Source organism: Rhinolophus ferrumequinum, chromosome 15 (genome assembly GCF_004115265.2).
Source record: "Rhinolophus ferrumequinum isolate MPI-CBG mRhiFer1 chromosome 15, mRhiFer1_v1.p, whole genome shotgun sequence".
In the NCBI taxonomy this organism is placed as follows: Eukaryota; Metazoa; Chordata; class Mammalia; order Chiroptera; family Rhinolophidae; genus Rhinolophus; species Rhinolophus ferrumequinum.
Window position 1 is genome coordinate 47,022,369 of NC_046298.1, and position 21,477 is coordinate 47,043,845.

Genomic DNA, 21,477 nt, shown 5'->3' on the forward strand with positions numbered 1-21,477 from the left:
TCAAGGGTCACCCACAATTCCACCCCTGTGATGAGAACAGCTTGGGAGCTGCTGGGAACTTCAGGCCCAACAGTGATAACAGCCATTTGTGGGGAGGGAGTTGGTCCCTGCTCCCTTCAGAACAGGGGGCCATCCCTCCTCCAGTGCCCTTTTAGTTTGCACTGGGGCTTTGGAGGATCAGGAAACTCCTTACTCCAGTGGTCTGGGCCTCCATATCCAAAGCAGGCTCCTTTTATCAGTCGTTTCCTCTTCTGGGGTTTCTGGGGTGCCCTGAGGTGGCTTCAGCCCTGGGTTGTCTATAACTGTGGCCAAAAGTCTGGCCTGTTTCTGGCCTTGTCTCTAGTCTCACTGTTCCTTTACTATTTGTTTTTCCTGCCTCGGTTGTTAAAGATATTTAAACAAATTTCCTGGCCTTCTCTAGGTTCTATGGCTTTTCATTAAGATGCAACAATGGATCAGAATTACTATAATTTCCTGTCAGATGAGGGAAAATATTAGACCAAGCTTAATGAATTTACCCTAACTTATCTAGGTTTTTGGTAAAAACAGTCAAATTATTTTTTTATAGTTGCTTATATCTGACATGAGAAGGGCACATGAACACCAAGAGTCCTAAAATATAGAAATTTATATAACTATTAGCAAGACTTAGTTGTTGGATTTAGGTTTGTTTGTTTTTTTCAGTAACCAAGGACCTGATTAAGATAACATAAACATAGAAATTATTGTGATGGCATATATAATCTTTTTTTTTTTTTTTAGGTAGTAAACTTTTTATATTAGTAGTAGACCAGTAGTCTAACAAACTTTGTTTTACTTAGCAGAGAGAGAAAACTCAACTCAAATTTTGTATTAGGTTCACAACCTTAATTTTTATTGATAACCAAAAGCAAGTAATTAGCACTTTCCCTGGTAAATCAAGGAATGTATTTTGTAACCTTCAAAAGCATAGGCTTTTGTAATGAAATACATTATATATTCATTAACAGATCTTAATTTATCTTTTGACATTCCTGTGACAAGAAGCCAGAAATAGATAAACTCAGACCTATCCAATAATTGATATTGCAGTATTTCGTTATTTTGAAATACCTAAATAGTTAATAACTTTTATCATTTAACACAACTTAGTAAAACCAAGAAACCAGCTTTAGTATCAACTATTTCCTTAGATCACATGATCCTGAAAAATAGTTGAGTTAGTTTTTATTAATTAATATAAGCTCTTAATTTCTTTATTTTTAGCCAATCTGATATTATAAACTGGTAATACCATCCGGAAGCAAAAACATTATAAAATATATAAAATACAGACAAGTATAGACCTTAGAGACTATATGTATAAACAGAACCACCAACAATTGTAGAGAGGACCTAAAATCTTACAGTTGTCCTAACAACTTCAGGAGGCTGTAATAAGAAGTGGGGGAACTTGCCCCCTGGGTTTAAAAGTGCCTCTTTTTTTCTCTTCAGTTACATCAGCCTCAAGCAGAGGCTCAAGCAGCCCTTTGTTACATTTGAGGTTATCTGTGAGACTTTGAAAGTTACTGAGAGTTAGAGAAATCTTTTAAGACTTACTTTTGTCAAGTCCTGAAAACAGAGTTGGTGTACCAATTTTAAATACACAATTTAGGGAGCTCACAGAAGGTATAGATACAGAGCTCCCGATCAGCTTGGTGTCTAAGACACAAATAGAAAAGGCAAAGGAAAACAGAAAAGACAGACCAGAGGCAAATAAAACTAGTAAGTTACATAAACTAGTACTTACAGAACTCAGTCCTCCTGAAATGAGGAGCTGGAGTTTGAGGAAGAAGGTTTAGGCTGAGGGGAGAGTATGGTGTGGGGCGGAGGGAGAGGGGCCCGATCGTCAGCTGGGTCAAAGGAGGGATTTTTATCTGGAGGATGAGAAGGCTTAGAGTGGGCTAGGAGAATTTGGAAAGTGTTGCAGGTTTGGCAGAGGGAGGGTCAAGCTCGAAGGGTGAAGAAGGCCTGGACATAGGGAATTTCTGACCATTTTCCGTTGCGGTGACAGAAGTTATCTAAATACCTGAGAGTGGTGTAATTAAAGGTCCCATTTTTTGGCCATTGAGAGTCATTATCTAGTTTATATTGGGGCCAAGTTGTGTTACAGTAGAAAATAAGTCATTTGGGTCAGATCTCTCCTTTGAGCCCGAGGGCGTGTAAGTTATGGAGGAGACAACCAAGAGGTGTAGATTTGGCAGGGACCAAAAGTGAGGTAGGTCCCCATGGTTCGCAGAGATAGGGTGAGAAGGGTGGGGAGAGAGCCTCCTATTAGGAGAAGAACAGGAGGTAGCTTCAGCCAATCCTGGTGTTCATCCTCCACAGATGCAGAGATGGGAGATCACTCCTCAGAATGAGCGTCCTCAGACTGGGAGGACCTTCTAGCCTAGCGCTCCCCCAGGCCTGGAGGAACCTTCTAGCCTAGCGCTAGGATTTGCGGAAAACTGGAGAGTCAGAAGGTCCGAGGAGAGAATAGGAGATCTCACTCACCCGGGGTGAGAGTCTGGCCTGATGTTGTCTGGGATGTCAGCAACGGAAGGAAGAAAGTCGTCTGTACAGCAGGTGCCCTTACAGCAGGTGCGGGAGGGTAGCCAGATTGCAGATAAAAGACTGGGGGAGGGAGAAGACAAAGAGAAGGGGCGATCCTGCACTCTCTGGCCTAAACCCTCCTTGGTTTCTGCCCCAAATGATAGGTTAGCCGACAAAGGAATGTGCACAGTCAGGCAAGTTAAGAAAGTTGATTAAGAGAAAGTCTATTTTATTAAGAGAAAGTCTATTGGGCTGAACAATGATAGCTACAGCCTGGGCTGCACATCTAAAGGAGACTTGCAGCCCCAAGGGAGGGGGTGAGGAAGGTCTTATAGGGGCTGCGCTGACAGGGTAGCACTGTTTAAACAGAAAATGTTGACAGCCTGCAAGCCAGTACCTGTTTTGCGGAGTTTTCTATTATCACAGGTTTGGCTCTGTCTGCAGGTGCAGGCCAACAGATATTTTGTTGTTTTCTTGCAGACATGGTGCTGTAAGTCAAGGTCTCTGAGACCTAATATTAAGTGGAGGTCTCCAACATTCAGAAAGCTAACAGCTATGTGTAACAGTTTTAAGGTAAGAGCTTAGAGTTATACGAGTCACTTGTGTTGGAATCTCAGACGTTTTAACACGTTGAAAACGGTTTAGGTCAAAAGCTGTTTTTCCCTGCTGCTTGCACGCGAGTACTGCTACTAAGATTAAAGCAACTCAGGGGGAACTAGGATCTCGGTGAGGGGGTAGATGTGAGGAGGGGATGGGATCCGGGGACATCTCTGCAGTTAGAATTAATCTAAGCAGTTTAAGCAAGAACTGCAGTTGTCTGTGGGGATTACGAACTAGAATGTCAAATACAAAGCTCTCCCAGGGTAGAACAGGCAATTTCATACTGACACCAACAGAAGAGCATTTCCTTTTCTATTCCTCATTGGCCATGGAGGCCAAGACTCAACATGGCTCAGTTCCAGAGATTTTTGTAGGGAGACTCTTAACCAGCATTGGGGTTCTTGGGTTCCCCAAGATAGAAATCCAGGGGAAACCTGAGAAAATTTTCCAGACACATTTTATTAAGCTTATGCTTGAGCACAAGGTTGGCAGCACAAAGGAAAGAAATGTCCTCCGAATTGACTCGGGGGCTGGCTCTGCCTGGCTGCTTTTATAAGTTCGGAACAAAAACGGGCTTGCAGGAAAAAGTGGGCTCTTTGAAAACAATGGGCTTTTTGAAAAAGGCGGGTTTCCTTTACTGCTATGTTGCCTGGTAACCATGTTCACTCCTCCAAACTGGTGCCAAGATGGTGCAGTGGTTAGTATGGCCACCCCAGGAACATGGTAGAGTGGTCAAACCTTCAACAACTGCGCATGCGGAGCAGTGGTTAGAAATCTGTATGGAAGTAAAAGTTTGGACAGGAGAAAATAATCAGCCACTTCTGCATTTTGTTTCAGGGGTGATGGGATGGTGGCATTCTTGTGGTCGGCATGTCTCGGTTTCCTCCTGGCCAGCTGGCATTTTTTTCGACCCCTGGCCCAAGTCCCGATGCTGTCTCAACACCAGACCTGAGATATGAGACTTGAAGGACTAAGGCATGTGATACTTTAGGTCACTAAGTATTGCTTTTAAAAAAGAAACAGGTTTTTGAAAATTTGTTATGAATTGCGTTTATAAAATATTTGTTGTATTCCACATTTGAAATATATTACCTTCAAATACCTTTGAGATAAACTTGTTCCCATCATAATATACTTAGGTCAATAATACCTAAATATAATGTAATTTCAAATTCATGATATGTTCTTTCAGAGAGTAATTGGAAAGTTTATTTTTTAATTTTAAAATTGTAATGTATTTTAGCATTTTTTTGTTTTCTCTGTCTGAATATTCTGTCAGGTGTGGATAACAAAGCTTGTAAAATATATAGTCTTGATAAGACATTGAGACTTCTTTTCATCTAAAGAATCATTAATTTTGCAATATTTTTAAGGGCATTGAGTAGGGAGGTATATTCTCTGTAAGATGAGCCCTAAAGAAAGTAAACTAAATTATTGAATATCCAACAACTTCTTGTCTACCCTTAATAATTTTAGGGCACTATCTGGCAGTCACCATCTTCTATGAAGTATGTTTTCTCTCATCCCTACTGGTGGAAGATTTCATATATAGAAAAATGGCAAGTCAGTCTGTGTGCAACATCCGAGCTCAGGGGAAGTGAGCTCAGTCCTGGGAACCTGGGAAAAGAGAGGGATGGGGGTAGGTTGTTTGCTTGCCTAAGAGCAGTTTGTCTTCCAAAGTTTCAATTTATTTGAGTCCAAGCATTTCATTAAAATAATAAAACCAGTAACATGTTAGGAAAAAAGAAAAACACTTTAAAGGTTTCAGAAACTGGTATCTGTTCTAAGGAAACCAAAAGAATGCCCTTTACAGGAAGTAACCTTTTAGAAATTTCTGTAGCATGTACAGTTATGCTCTAGTTGATCCCAAATCCTGCCAGCACCATTTCAGAATTTCCCCAGCAGACCAGAAAGGATCTATCAACTTGTATATTACAAGTTGAAAATTATTAAGGGTACAAATGATGCTCTTGAAAAGTTGAAAACTAGTTTTACTATTTGCATTTATTGTTCACATAATAGACACCCTAATTACATGTCTCTGGATAAGGTAGTGACATGGAACTTGGGAAGAGAGAGGCTGCTTTGAGGTGATCATCCTCTGAAGGGATGTATACTCAGTCCTGGATCAGAGACAGGGTGTAGACTGTGCTATCAGCAGTGTTGGTCAGTAAGGATTATTTAGGGGCCCCATCTGGTGCCCTTTCAGCTCTATAAACCAGGATTAAAGAGACTACATGTGTACTGATACATCAATGTGAACAAATGCCTAAGAAACTCTGGAAAAGAAGACTGATAGTGAAAACTGGCTTTGCCTGATTTTATAAAGGCATTTGAAGTTAAACAACTGAATCAGTGTCTTTCTGACTCCAAAACAGGAATAATTTATAACGGAGTGGGAAGTTCAGTTTTAGAACTAAGGGATAGAGAGGGCTTTTAACACATAATTAGTTTTATTTTGATTAAATTGATTGGTGTGACACTGGTTAATAAACTTATATAGGTTTAAAATGTCTAATCATGTAATACACCATCTGTACATTGCATTGTGTGTTCACCACCGAAGTCAAATTTCTTTCCATCACCATCGATTTGACCCAATTTACCCTCTTTTACCTCCCCCCATCACTTTACCCTCTGGAAACCACTAAACTCTTGTCTCTGTCTATGAGCTTTTGTTTATTTGTTTGTCTTTTTTGTTTGTTTCTTTCAGTTTTATAACCCACATGACTGAAATCATATACTTCTTTACTTTTTCTGCCTTTGTTTACTTAACATGATAATCTCAAGCACCATCAATGTTCTCGAGAATGGCTGCATTTCACCTTTCTTACCACAAAATGTACCACATCTTCTTTATCCGGTCATTTCCTGAAGGACATTACAGTTGTTTCCATTTCTTGGCCACTGTAAATAATGCTGCAATGAACATAGGGGTACATAGGTCGTTGCAGATAAATGTTTTCGATTTTGGGGGTAGATCCCCAGAATAGGGATGGCTGGGTCATATAATTCTATTCTGAATGTTTCTGAGGAACCTCCGTACTGTTTTCCATAGAGGCTGTATCAATTTACGTCCCCATCAGTAGTGTATGAGGGTTCCCTCTTCTCCACAACGTCTCCAACACTTGTTATGACTGGCCTTGTCAGTAATGGCCATTCTAAAAAGTGTGAGGTGGTATTTCATTGTGGTTTTGATTTGCATTTTCCCAATAGCTAGTGAAGTTGAGCTTCTTTTCATATATATATTGGCCATTTGTATATCTTCTTGGAAAAACTGTCTGTTCAGGTCCTCTGCCCATTTTTTAATTGGATTGTTTGTTTTTTTGTATGAATTCTTTATATATTTTGGATATTAGTCCCTTATCAGAGGTTTAGTTTGCAAACTTCTCCCATTTGCTTGGTTGACTCTTTGTTTGGTTGATGGTTTCTTTTGCTGTGCACAAGCTATTTCCATTGATATAGTCTCATTCTCTTATTTTTGCTTTTACTTCCCTTGCTTGTAAGGTCAAATTCGTAAAGTTCTCTCTAAACCCAACATCCATAAGTTCAGTAATTATCTTTTCTTTCATGCAATTTATTGTTTCGGGTCGTTTATTTAGGTCTTTGATCCTGTTAGGGTTAATTTTCGGTGTGGTGACAGATAGCAGTCTGGTTCCATTCTTCTGCATGGGGCTTCCCAATTTTCCCAGCACCATTTATTGAAAAGGCTGCTTTTTCTCCATTGCATGCTTTCAGCTCCTTTTTGCAAAATTATTTGCCCATATACATGTGAATTAATTTCTGGGTTCTCAATTCTGTTCCATTGGTCTTTGTGTGTGTGTGTTTGCCAATACCATATTGTTTTATTTTCACTTTGTAGTGTAATTTGAAGCCAGGGAGTGTGACACCTCCAGCCTTGATCTTTTTTCTCAGGATTGCTTTGGCTCTTTGGGATTTTTTGTGATTCCATATAAATTTGATGATTTTTTTGCTCTTTTGCTTTTCAAATTGCCACTGGGATTTTGATGGGGATTGCATTAAATCTGTATATTGCTTTGGGTTATATGGCCATTTTAACTATGTTGCTTCTTCCAATTCATAAACATGGAATATCTTTCCATTTCTTTGTGTCTTTTTCAACTGCTCTTAATAATGTCTTGTACTTTTCAGCGTATAGGTCTTTCACATCCTTGGTTAATTTTATTCCTAGGTATTTTATTCTTTCTGTTGCAATTGTGAAAGAATATTTTTTTCATTTCATTTTGTGGAATTTTATTGTTAGTACATAGGAATGCAATGGATTTTTGTACATTGATTTTGTATCCTGCAACTATACTGTATTTGTGTATTTTTTCTAATAGTGTTTTGTTGGAGTCTTCAGCGTTTTCTATATAAAGAATCATGTCATCTGCAAAAACTTCTTCATTCCCAATTTGGATGCCTTTTATTTCTTTCTCTTGCCTGATTGCTCTGGCTAGGATTTCCAATACTATGTTGACTAACAGTGGTAACAGAGGGCATCATTGTCCTGTGAGTGACCTTAGAGGAAAAGCTTTCAGTTTTTCATCTTAAAGTGTGACATTAGCTGACGGTTTCTCGTATATGGCCTTTATTATGTTGAGGTACTTTCCTACTATATCCATTTACTAAGTGTTTTTATCTTAAATGGATGCTGTATCTGGCCAAATGCTTTTCTGTGTGTATTGATATCATTATATGATTTTTATCCATAATTTTGCTTATGTGGAGTATCACATTGATCGAATTGCATATGTTGAACCATCCTTGCACCCCTGGAATGAGCCCCACTTAAATTGTGATATATAATCCTTTTAATGAATTGTTGTACTCAATTTGCTAGTATTATGTTTCAGAGTTTTGCATCTGGGATTCATCAGAGATATTGCTCTGTAGTTTTCTTTTTTTGTTATCCTTCCCCAGTTTTGGTATCAGGCTAATGTTGGCGATATAAAATGGGATAGGAAATAATTGCCTCTTCAATTTTTTGGAAGCATTTAAAAGGAGAGATATTAAATCATCTTTAAATGTTTGCTAGAATTCACTTGTGAAGCCATACGGTCCTGCACTTTTGTTTTGGGGGAGGTTTTGAACGATGATAGTTTCAGTTTCCTTACTGTTGATGAGTCTATTTAAATTTCTCCAGTTCTTCATGATTCAGTTTAGGAAAGTCATGTGTTTCTAAGAAACATTGTTTCTTCTAGTATATTGAATTTGGTGGCATATAGTCTTTCACAGTATTTTTGTATGATCCTTTGTATTTCTGTGGTAACCTTCATAACTTCTCCAATTTCATTTCTGATTCTTTTGTGTCTTTTCTCTATTTTTTTTTTCTTAGTGCATCTAGGCAGGGGGATTGTCAATTTTATTAATCTTTTCAAAGAACCAGCTCTTAGCCACATTATTTTTTTCTATTGTCTTTCTATTCTCTATTTCATTTAATTCTGCTCTAATTTTTATTATTTCCTTCCTTGTGCTGACTTTGGGCTTAATTTGTTCTTCTTTTTCTAGCTTTTTACATTGTTTATTTAGGACTTTTCTTGTTTCTTTAGATAGGCCTGTAATGATATAAATTTCCCTCTAATCACTGCTTTCCCAGTATCCCCCAAATTTTCGTATGTTCTATTTTCCTTTTTATTTGTTTCTATGTATCTTTTGATCTGTCCTTTTATTTCTTGTTTGACCGAGTTGTTCTTTAGTAGCATGTTGTTTAATCTCCACATCCTTCTGTTTTTCTCGCTTTCATTTTGCAGTTTATCTCCAATTTCAAAACATTGTGGTCAGAGAATATGCTTGGTATGATATCAATCTTCTTAAATTTGTTGAGGGTTGTTTAGTGTCCCAACATATGGTCTATCCTTGAGAATGTTTCATGTGCACTAGAGAATGTATAATCTGGTGTTCTGGGGTGAATGGCTCTGTAAATGTGGCTTAGGTCCATTAGTCTAATGTGTCATTTAAGGCCAATTATTTCCTTATTGATTTTCTGTTTGGATGATCAGAATGGTGTATTTACCTACCCTCCTATAAATGTGCATTATTAAGTTTCTCCCTTTAGTTCTGTTAGTAGTTAATTTGTATATTTTGGTGCTCCATGATTAGAAGCATATACATGATAAATGTTATGTCTTCTTTGTGTACTGTCCCCTTTATTATTATGAAATGCCCATCTTTGTCTCCTTATCTTTTTTACCTTGAAGACTGTTTCATCAGCTATAAGTATGGTTACAACTGTTTTCCTCTGAATGCCATTTGCTTGGAGTACCATTTTTCCACCCTTTCATATTGAGTCTCTATTTGTCCTTGGAGCTAAGGTGTGTCTCTTGAAGGCAACATATGGTTGAGTTTTGTTTTTTAATTAAATTTGCCACCCTGTGCCTTTACATTGGTGAGTTCAGTTCATTTGCACAGGGTGTATTTACACAGGTTCATTTACATAGGGTGATTACTGATATATGAGGATTTCCTATAGCCATTTAATCTTTTGTTTTCTGGTAGCTCGATGTCTCCATTGTTTCCTTGCCCTTGTGTTTCTTTCCATTATTTTTAGTTTGGTCGTATTCTATGATTATTCCTATGTTTCCTTTTTTAAATGTCATTTGTGTCACTTCTGCATGTTTTATTTGTCTGGTTACCATTAAGTTTATGTAAAAGAAAGTTTCATATCTATAACATCTATATCTATAGATACAGATATGGATATAGATAGATAAAATATCTATATTTGGTAGTCCATTTTTTCTGCATGTATCTTATCTCCATTCCCTTTTGCAAATTCAGACCTTTACCCCTTTCCCTTTTATGTTTTTCTTGTTACAAATTATCCCTATTTATGCTGTGAATTCATTTTCAAGTTGTAGTCACTATTGTCTTCTAGTCTTTTTTAAAAAATATTTTTACCTCCTTTAACCTTTATGTTATATTTAAGTGTATAGTGTCCTACTCTGAAGAGTGGTTGCCATTTCCCGCTTCTGTTATGCATCTTAACTCATAATTTTACGTACTTTTGTCTTTTAGTTTCAGGTATAATAACCCACTTCAGTATTTCTTGTAATGCAGGCCTTGTAATAGAAAATTCCCTCAGCTTTTGTTTGTCTGGAAAGGTCTTTATTACTTATTCATATATAAGGACAGCTTTGCTCAATACATTATTCTTTGCCAGTAATTTCTGTGTTAATAATTTGAATATTTTATTACACTTTCTCCAAGCATGTAGAGTTTCTGCCGAAAAATTTGATGATAATCAAATAGGAATTCCTTTATAGGTTACCATCTCCTTTTCTTTGGCTGTCTTGAGAATTAATTTTGTCATTAATTTTTGACAGTTTTAATATAATGTACCTTGGAGAAGGCCTTTTTGAATTGAGATAATTGGCTCTCCTGCCGGTGTCTTGGATTTGAGGATCCAGTTCTTTTCATAGCTTCGGGAAGTTCTCGCTGACTGTATGTTTGAATAGGCTCTCTGTTCCCTTCTCCCTCTCTTCTCCTTCTGGTATATCCACTATTCTCATATTGCTCTTTCTGATAGAGCCCGATACCGTGTTTCCCTGAAAATAAGACCTAGCATGATTTTTCAGGATGACATCCCCTGAACATAAGCCCTAATGCATCTTTTGGAGCAAAAATTAATATAAAATTAATATAAGACCCAGTCTTACTTTCGGGGAAACACGGTAGTTCCTGTAGAGTTCTTTCATTTTTTCTCTCTCTCTTCTTCCATCATCTCCAGATTTTTCTGTTTGAAATCAGTTAATTCTTTCCTCCATCTCGTCAGCTCTGTTTCATAAGCTGGCTTCTTTATTCTTCATCTTCTTTATTGAGTTCTTCAGCTCCAGAATTTCTATTTGGTTCTTTTTAAAAATTTCAATCTGTTTGGTAAAGTATTCCATTTCTTCCTTGATTTTATTTCTGAGTTCATTAAACTGCCTGAACTTTCTTGCATCTTGTTTTTCCATAACTGCAATCGTGAATTCTCTGTCAATTACATCATATATGTCCATGTCTTATTTTCTGGAGATTTTTCATTTTCTTTCTGAGCTGTCTTGTTACCCTGGATTTTCTTGGTATTTGATGGATTATTTCTCTGCCATGGCATTTATGAGAGTGACCTCTGCACCAGGTTGATAAGAATATGTCTTTCTCTTTTGTTTTCCAGTATGTGGTGTGGGAGCACAGTGTTTTATTTCCTCTTGCACACCTCCAGCTTCTTGGTTCTCTGCTAGGTAGTGCAAAATGCCTTGTATTCCCCCGGGAGGTGGGCTTCCCCTCTGTGACCAGGTCACCTCAGTAGGAGGGCACCAACCCCATGGGAGAATGTGGATGGCAATGGGGTTTGAGTTCCTGAAATCCCTGTGCTGCCCATGCAGCCAGAAGCAGTGTTGCACTATCTGAGGTGTACCAGGTGCCCCCACTGGGATTAGCCATGAAGGGTAGGGGAGGGTGGGCTGGGAGAGACCTCTGGTGTGTCTGTGGCTTTGTTTTCCTCCAAGTAATGGCGACTTCCAGAGATCAGCTGCCTTACCTGTGTATCTCTACCTATCACTGGGATTAGCTGCAGTGTTGGTCTGCTCCTCAGGAACTGTCTCTCCAGTTCTCAGGACTGTAGATATTTGCTTTGTAATATGACACCCACTACCACCGTTTCTTCTGGGGCCTACTGCTGGCTCTGGGAGGGCGGAGGTTGGCAGCCAGGCCCCATGGCTTTGTTTTCTGCCTGGCAATGAAGGCTACTAGAACGCAGCTGTCACACTTGTGTATTAAATCTCTGCCCCATTTGCTGGGTTCAGACATTATTAAATTCTGATCATTCAGATAGGAATGGTCAGGGCTACAGTGCGTCTGCAGTGTGATTCCTCCTCTCTCACGAGACCCACAGTAAGGACCGGGCTGCATCCGCAGCACCCATCTCTTCCTCCCATTTGCCTGATTCGCCCTCTTTCAGATGTTTCAACACTAGGTTCTTTCAGATGTGCATTGCACAGGGAATCCTTGTTCAATTGTAGATATTCAACTTGTTGTAACTTCATGGGAGAAATCAAAGGGACCTTTCACACCACCATTCTTCTGCTGTCACTCCATAATTAGCTCTAAAATGTAAAATAAACCTAATTTTCTAACAGTAAACATTCCTTATTCACTGCATATCCATCTCACAAAAACACTGGTGTTCATTTAGGGACTCTCATTCAGCAGGTGTTTGAAATAAAAATGGTTATATTTGAGGCAAGACCTTGGAGCTACGTAGGAGCTAATTGTAAGAGGTAAAACTATAAAACTCTTAGATGAAAACTTAAGGTTAAATCTTCATGACCTTGGATTTGGCAGTGGATTTTTCGGTATGAAACCAATAGCAAATGAGAGAAACATGAAGATAAATTGGTCTTCATCTAAATTCTTTGTGCATTAAAGGACACTATCGCATGAATGAAAACACAGTCTACCGAATCAGAGAATATAAGTGCAAATCACATATTGGTAAGGGTCTGCTATTATCCATGATATTTGATGAATTCCTACAACTCAATAACCAAAATAAAAAACAAACCAGTTAAAGAGTGGGCGAAGAATTTAAATATACACTTGTTCATAGAAGATATACAAGTGGTCAAAACAAAACAAAACCAAAAAAGCCCACATAAAAAGATGTTCACCAAAATTACTCATTTGGAAAATTCAAAATCAAAACCACAATGAAGTTTCATTTGAATCCCACTAAGATGACTATAGTACAATGGAAAATAACACGTATTTAAAGATGTGGAGAAATTAGAATTCTGATACATTATTGATGAAATGGTGTAGCTGCTGTGGAAAATTGTGTGGCATGGGCTGAACAAATTTAACTATATTATCTAGTAATTCCCCTCCTAGATTGGTGCAAAAAAGAATAGAAAACAGGTATTCAAACACATATTTGCACACAAACTTCACAGCAACACTATTAACATTAGACAAAAGCTGGGAACAACTGAAATGTCCATCAGTTGATGAATGAATAAATGCAAAATGTTATAGTTGTACAATAGATTTTTCAGTCATAAAAAATGAATTTCTTCCTGATGCACATGACACCATGGATGAACCAAAACCATTATTCTATGGGAATAAGCCAGACACAGAAGGCCACATTTCACACGATTCCATGTACACGCAATGTCCTAAATAAGGAAATCCACAGAGATACAAAGGGTATTAGTGGTTTACAGAGAGTGCAAAAAGGGGGAAATGGGAAACAACTGCTTCGTGTAAAGGGTTTCCACTGTGTCCCATAAAAATATTTTAGAAGTGGATGTGGTATTTGTACAAAATTCTACATGTACTAAATGCCACTGACTTGTACTTTCACGTGCCTAAACTTATATTCTTTCAATGTCACTCCATTAAAAATAGGCATATATAAATGCCTCAAAATTGTCTAACATGGATCAGTCAAGACACTGGCTCTGGACAGGTTCATTTTTGTATAGCTCTGATTCTCTACTTTTCCGTCACAATATGAACTCTCTCCTTGTCCACTGGGTGAACTGTGTTTTCCTCTCAGGGGTGGTTGACACTCAAGGATGTGGCCGTAGAATTCTCTCAGGAAAAGCAGGCATGCCTGGACCCTGCTCAGAGGGCCTTGCCCGGGACCTGAAGTTGGAGAACTGCAGGAAACTGCTTCTCTCTAAAAATCGGTAACTCTGTTATCTCTGCGTTTTCCCTTGTGAGTTTCTTGGGGGCCACTGACTTCCTTGCCTGCATTTCAAATCAGTTTGTGAGAGAGCCACTGAAGCTGTTTTGGTTTGGAAGGCAGTGTTCCTCATGGACTCTAGACTTTCCCCTCATCATGATTTCTGCACATTTCATGCTTGATTAGTGCCGGATGAGTGGTGTTAGGAGTCAGGAAACCTTATGGAAAAGTTAGGAACACCTGATTCTGTGTTTCACCTGCATGCTTTTGATTCAGTAGTTGTTGGAGAGACCCAGCTCTCTGCAAACTTAAGGAGACAGTCAGTTGAGCAATTTCTGAAATACTTTCTTAGACCCATCGCTAACATTGTTTCATCTCAGCTGGATAATGTGCTGTGAATGTGTTCTGGAAAAGCACAGCATATCATGTTCCATTTTTCTTTATAAATTGAAATCTCTTCTGAGCTAATTTTGATCTCTACATTGCAACATGGAACGAAGCCCTGGACCTGTAAAGAGAGGGGAAAATAGGGGGAAATCCAGACAAGTGGGAATGAATGGAGACGTGAACACAAGGAAGAGGTCACATGGGCACAGAGTAAGCTGCTCCACTGCTGGTGGGGAAAGTCTCCTCAAATGGGAAACATCTGTGGGACATAAAAGTTTATTTCTTAGGAGCTCTCAGAGGAAGTCGTCCTCAATTAACACTGCTTTCCTGAATGAGTGAATGTTTCTACACATAACCTTACTCAGACACCACTGCCCTCTCTGTCCCCTCTCAAGAGGCACACAGTGAGCAGAGAATGTCCTCTCTAGAGAAGCTGCTATGTGACCTTCACTGGGAACGAGTATTTGTGTTGAGATGGAGAGTTGGGTGTACAGGACTCAGGTGAGCTTCCTTTCTCAGGCTTCATGCTGCTGGAAATGGGGTCTTAAGGCACCCACCTTAGTAGCTGTTAAAAAGGCAAATTAACTGGTCTCACCTCACACATGGGGAGGTATAACATATGAGTGTGGGGACCCCAGAATCTGTTTTTCTGGGATCCTCTGTGATTTGTAAGTGCATGAAAGTTTGATGAGCTATGGTTACCAAAGTCATTCTAAGCCTGGAGTTCCTGATGGCATCCCGTGTGGTTTTACAGCTACCATCTCCTGTATCCCACCCCCAGAGATTGTCAGTCAGTCTGTGGCAGGGCATAGCATCAACGATATCTTCATGGAGTAGCCCAGGATATTTTACTGTGAGGCCAGGGTTAAACACTGGGAGGACCCCAGGGCCATTTCTGTCAACTGGATGGATTCAGGGTCTGGTCCATGGGGAAACCTCCATGTGTGGGGCAGGGGGACTGCTCTGCCTAGGGTTTGATAGGGGAGTCAGTATAGCCCACACTCCCTAGATTGTAGCAAATTTACAGGTATCTGTAGCAGGCAAGGAAACCCAAATATTGGGGAGGGGAAACTCATATTTTGGCCTCCATGTAGGAACGCCAGATGTGCAGATTTTCTCAGGCCTCCAAAAGCAATGAAAGTACAGTGAGACCATGAAGGCCCTCACTGGCCATGGGGAGCCTTTGGCTCACACTGGGAATGTGCTGGAAGGTCCCTTGCGCAGAAGGAGAGGTATTAGAGGATGTAGGAGTAGGATCAGAGTACGACAGGATACATTCCTCTGTGACAACAACAGAAAGAATCTTGGGCTTCTCAAAATCATTTCCATTGAAGCACATCTTCCCAAACCACACTTTAAGGTGTGCACCCCCTTGAACTTTGGCCCTGTCATCTGTGTCATTTGCTTTGTTCATTCCCACCTACCTGGGTGGAAGCGAGTGTGTGTTCTGAGTATCTTCCCTTTTTACAGCTTTTTCTTCGCTCCAAAAATTGACAAGGTCTTGATTTGAGACAGTGACACGTTTATCAGAAAAAAAGGAACATGATTCTTCCTGGGGACTCTATAATTTCCACTCAGCATTGTGCTCAGTAGAGAAGAGAGGACATTATAGAAGAATATAGAAAAAATTTCCCCAGTTTACTGACAGTCCCTTTATAACGCGCTTAGTAAGCATATTCAATTTACAGATCTGAACTCTACATCAAAGTACTAATATGGAATCAAACATAAGGGGTGGAAATTGAGGTTTAAGATGTAGGCAACAATACTTTATGACAATGAATTTCTATGATTATCCTTAATGTAAAGTGAAGGATGCAGATCACTTCACAAAAGGAGAAAGTGAAGGTCAATATAAAACATTATGAAGATTTTACACCAACAAACCCCAAATAACTTCCTTCAAAAGAGGGTCACAAATTCAGTCATGCAAAGCAGAATCTCCCAAGAAACACTGTACAAATGAAAGAAACTGAACCGTGTGGGTGGAGTAGGACTTCTGCAAACATCCTTCTGGCAGGGAGACAAGGTTCCTGGAATTCTCCAACATCACGGTCCAGGTTCAAATCCTACCGAGAAGCCCAGGCATTCCCACTGCTCCTGAGAGAATTCTAAGGCCACATTCCTCAATATCTCAGTCCCTGCAGTAAATAACACATTTACCAAGTGGCCATGAACACAGTTCAAAACCTGACCAAAAATGAAAACACAGAGTTAAGAGAAGTGATTCTGACTCAGGTGAGTGACCTGAAATATAGAACTAGATTATTTCAACACAGTAAAATTCTCTAATATTTTCGCTAACTGAAAAAAGCGAACGGCATCCATGTAAAAACCCACCATAGGTAATACACTTTGGGGAAGATAAAATATGTAATTAAAGCATCAACACAGGCACACATATTTCTGAGTGTATATATCCGAAACGGGCAACTCATGGTGACTTTGAAGCGTATTTCTCAAATTATAACGTGCACAGCAATGAACTGGAGATCTTATTACAATGCAGGTTCCAATCCAGTAGTTGTGGGGTGAGGCGTGTGTTCTTCATTTCTAACAGGCTGGACACTCATGCTAATACCTCAGGTCCTAGAGTCACATTTTCTATATCAAAGAGGCAAAACCTGATAGGAAGAATTCATTGATGACTTTGAACCGAGGCTGTCACTGAAATTACAGGTTCTTATATAACAGCAAAAAGGCTGAACAATTCTTTGTGAACATTTAATATACTACTCATTGTTCTATCAGTTTTTCGTAAATTAATGCATAAAACTAACAAAAAACTAATCTATGAGAACAATATTATTGCTTTTCTTTTATAAGAATATTTGTCTGATATCCAGCAAATGGTACAACCTGAGATTTTATGTAGTTTTTCTGACCTAGAATTTATTTAAAAGGAAGATACATATATACAAGACCAATACACAGAGAAAATCCTAAACGAATAATCACAGCAGATTTTGTAACTGGGAAGTAATGGAAACAAGATGCCGAAATGAATTGACCAAAAAACTTTTACATTTTATGCACACCCATATCTTTAAAAAGTAACTATGGGGACAGCCTGGTGGCTCAGGCAGTTGGAGCTCCGTGCTCCTAACGCCAAAGGCTGCCGGTTCGATTCCCACATGGGCCAGTGGGCTCTCAACCACAAGGTTGCCGGTTCAACTCCTCGAGTCCCGCAAGGGATGGTGGGCTCCGCCCCCTGCAACTAAGATTGAACACGGCACCTTGAGCTGAGCTGCCGCTGAGCTCCCGGATGGCTCAGTTGGTTGGAGTGCATCCTCTCAACCACAAGGTTGCCAGTTCGATTCCTCGACTCCCGCAAGGGATGGTGGGCAGCGCCAAGCGCCCAGCGCCCCCTGCAACTAAAGATTGAATATGGCACCTTGAACTGAGCTGCCACTGAGCTCCCAAATGGATCAGTTGGTTGGAGCATGTCCTCTCAACCACAAGGTTGCCGGTTCGACTCCCACAAGGAATGGTGGGCTGCGACCCCTGCAACTAGCAACGGCAACTGGACCTAGGGCTGAGCTGCGCTCTCCACAGCTACGATTGAAAGGACAACAACTTGACTTGGAAAAAATCCTGGATGTACAGTTCCCCAGTAAAGACCTGTTCCCCTTCCCCAATAAAATCTTTTTTAAAAAGTAACTATGTACATGGTAAAAAGTGACACAGTGGAAAAATTTTAATGTCATTAAAATTAAATATTTTTCAATTGCATAAAATTATACATCTATTTGTGGATAAAGCTTTTTGTATTTTAAAAACACTATGGACACACCCAATGACATAAACTCATAAAAGGCATTATTTATTAGTGTGTACTTCACTGAAAATATTTAGTTATTGTGCTGAGTTGTATCTTAAGAATTTTAAGACACATGAACATCTATTAACTGTATCATTCTATTTTCTTCTTCTGATAATACAATGACATTATGGAGAAGAGTATATCAGACATGACTTTGGAATAAAATGGAAATATAAAGAACTGAGGCCTGACTTAGAACCTCTAGTTGTAAAAACCAGAAACTCTAATAAACAAAGGTCAAAGCCTTTATTTTCTAAAGCAAACAACAAGCAAAGATAAACTCAGAAGAAAGGAGTTTCCAGAGTAAATGTCATTCTTTATACACAACACTCAGTAAATCCCCCAAACTCTTAGTGAAAATAGGAAAACTGTTAATATTATAGAGGAAGAATGGGGCATACAGGACCTGACTCAAGTGGATGAAGGTAACACCAGCTGTGAGGGGACAAGCTCGTGTGGGCTGCCTGATGCACATGGGTGAACCCATCTTCTATCCTGTTATCACTGGGGAAAAGGGAATTAGGATATGGATCTAATCACAAGGAAACAGCCTCTTGAAGTACATTTCAAGCCACATGTAACTCCCATCTGCTCACCTTTAGTTTATTTTGAATAATAAGTCTTTCCTTAGCATTCCAGACAGCAGGACTCTCTTTCTACCCTATTCGTGCATTTTCTGAATGCTGGTCTCCAGCAAAGCTGATGGATCATCTAGACAGGAGCTAAACATGAAATGTCCCCCTTCACTGATATCCCAGGACCCGACCCCATCGCCAATGCAAATCTTGGCTATCAACACATTCCTGTGTTGGCCTGTCACGAAGGGAACACCTTTAATAGTTGCAGATCGGTTTATGTCACAGAAAGGGCGGTGTGAAGAGTGCCTCTTGAAATCTCCCCTGAAATTTACTACAAATTGAACAGCTATAATTCCACAAATGACTCCCTGCATGGCACACAGGCTAGCCTGTGACACGCAATTGGAACCATCTAAAGGTGGAAAAATCAGGCGAGCAGGAGAGGAGGGAAGTAGGAAATGCAGAGACACAGGCTTCAGGATGCAGACTGGAGGTCAGAGCTCCCTGTATTCCAGAGCTTACCACAGTCGCAGGAGAGGGAAGAATTCAGGCTGCTAGTGCTCCCCTTATGGCCCATAGTTCCGCCTGCGGGATCAACATATAACACAGCTGACCCAACATGAAGAAAGGGTGAGAATGGCAGTTTAAGCCTTCACTGCTTAGCAGAGGATGGAAGACATAGGCACGGAGCCTGGCCGACCCCTCGCTACCCTCCCAGAGCTCACCCCAGCTGGCCCCACACCCACCCTCCCAGTGCTAGCATAGGTTTTGTTTTGTTTTGTTTTTAAGCAAAGCACAGCTCAGAGTGGCCCATGGGGGAATTGAACCAGCAATCAACTGAGCTAACCGGTCAGCCCCCTCCCAGTGCTAGACGCAGAACAGTAGCAGTGTCAGATCAAAAGAACAGAATATTTGCAGTTCTGAGAACTGCAGCCCGCAGCCATGGACTCACAGACCAATTAATTCTGGCAAAAGGGAGGGGGCTGTAGGGGCAAGACAACTCTGCAGGTAGTCGCCATTGCTCTGCGCCACCTCTCACAACCCCCACCCCCAACATCCCCACCTATGTGGGCGGATCCCTGCAGGAGTAAACAGAGCCACTGAAACACACAGGCTGAATCTGGTTGCAGGAAGAGCTTTGGGACTTCAGAAGCTCTCTATATCCCCCAAGGAGGTAGTGCCCTGAGACCCAGGCAACCTGCTCACATATCAGAAGCCCACCTTCCAGGGGAACTCCCCCCCCCCATTGTGTGAGAAGACAGAACAGTGCAAGAGAAAATATAAAGCTACAGCATGAGAGAGAATACAAGGCTGCAGTGGGAGAGAAAATAAAACATTCCACCAGCACCTACTGGAAAGCAAAAGACCTTGTCCTATCAAACTGTTGCAGAACCCATTCCTGTAAATGCCCAGAAAGAGAATAATTTATTAATTGCTACGAATAACTGTTGCCTTACAGCTGCCAGACCATTTGTTCCCCCGTGCTCTTCCCAGGATTTCACAAGGGAGTGCCTCAGCCAACTGAGGCCCGATGGAGAGATATCGGAAAAGCTCCTTTGAGGGGAAGTCTCAGCAAACTGAGACCTGATGGAATCATATTGGTCCTTCCCCTTCAATGGATTCCTTGGAGATGTGCGTGTGTGTGAAGGCAAAGTACAAGCTGGAACACAATGGGAACTTTCGGAAAGACAGCCAGCAGGCTACGTAACACACAGATCTTGAGATTCACAATCTTTTACCTCCTTAGAAGTTAACCAATAAAAGCTATGCGTTGGCCCGATTTGGGGCTCAGTCCTTGAGGCTTGAGCCCCTTGGCCCCGCTTGCACCCTATCCTTGGCTACTGTCTTTTCTTAGCCCTGCGTTGCCCTTCTCACTTCCCACAGCTCATGTCGTGCTGGATACGACAAATAACCAAGGTTAATAAGGCAATCCAGAAAGAAAATGAAAAGTCTCCAGAAAATGAACTTCCAGACATGGAAATATATGACTTAAATGCCAGACAATTCAAGATTGCAGTTCTAAAAAACAACAACAACAAAAAAAAAACTCAATGAGATGCAAGGAAACAGACAGGCTGTTGAATGAACTCACAGACACAAAGAACAAAACGAAAATTTTACCAAAGAGATTAAATTAAAAAAAAAAAAAGTAGTTGCAAGTCAGCAGTTGAAGATGTAGGTCAGGATGTTGAAGTGGACAGAAGCCCTGGGACACAGGAAAGAAGTAATCTAAAGAGTTGGCCTTGACTATCGTAAGAAAAAGAGGAAAAAAACTAGTTGAAAACATTGGTTAACAAGGAACATCAAAAGCAAAGAAGTAAAGGTTTGCAAATTCTAAGTACATGACATTAATGGAAAAAACCGTAAGAGCCCCTCAATTGGGACATGACATACCTGAGAACCTGCCATTTGTATCTCTTCTTCCTCCTCATACAGTGACATGGGGAGTCACACCTGCATATTGAGAATCTACATTTAAAGGCACCAGCAGAGACCTTCATCTGTTACCATTCCATTCACAGGCAGGACCCTGAAATACAGAGGCCCCCCTCCCCTGTCCTCAGTCACAGGAGTCAGGGACAATGAGCTCCTACATGGAGACCAAACTGACAGTTCTATGCTGTCCTCAGACACCCTTTTCGCACAGATGCCCACAAATTCTGATACAGATGGGGGATGTGGGGTGCACGGACACGCCCACCTTGCAAGCCTACGTAGAGCAGACCTGAACCAAAGTACGGCTTCAATTTTATTTCTTGTGACTTTGATACATTAGCATTTGTTAAGCAGAGCTCCTTCGTTGGATGCTGAGCCCGCAGTTCAACAAAATAACAGGGAAACTGAAACAGCTGAGTTTCTTATCCTCACAG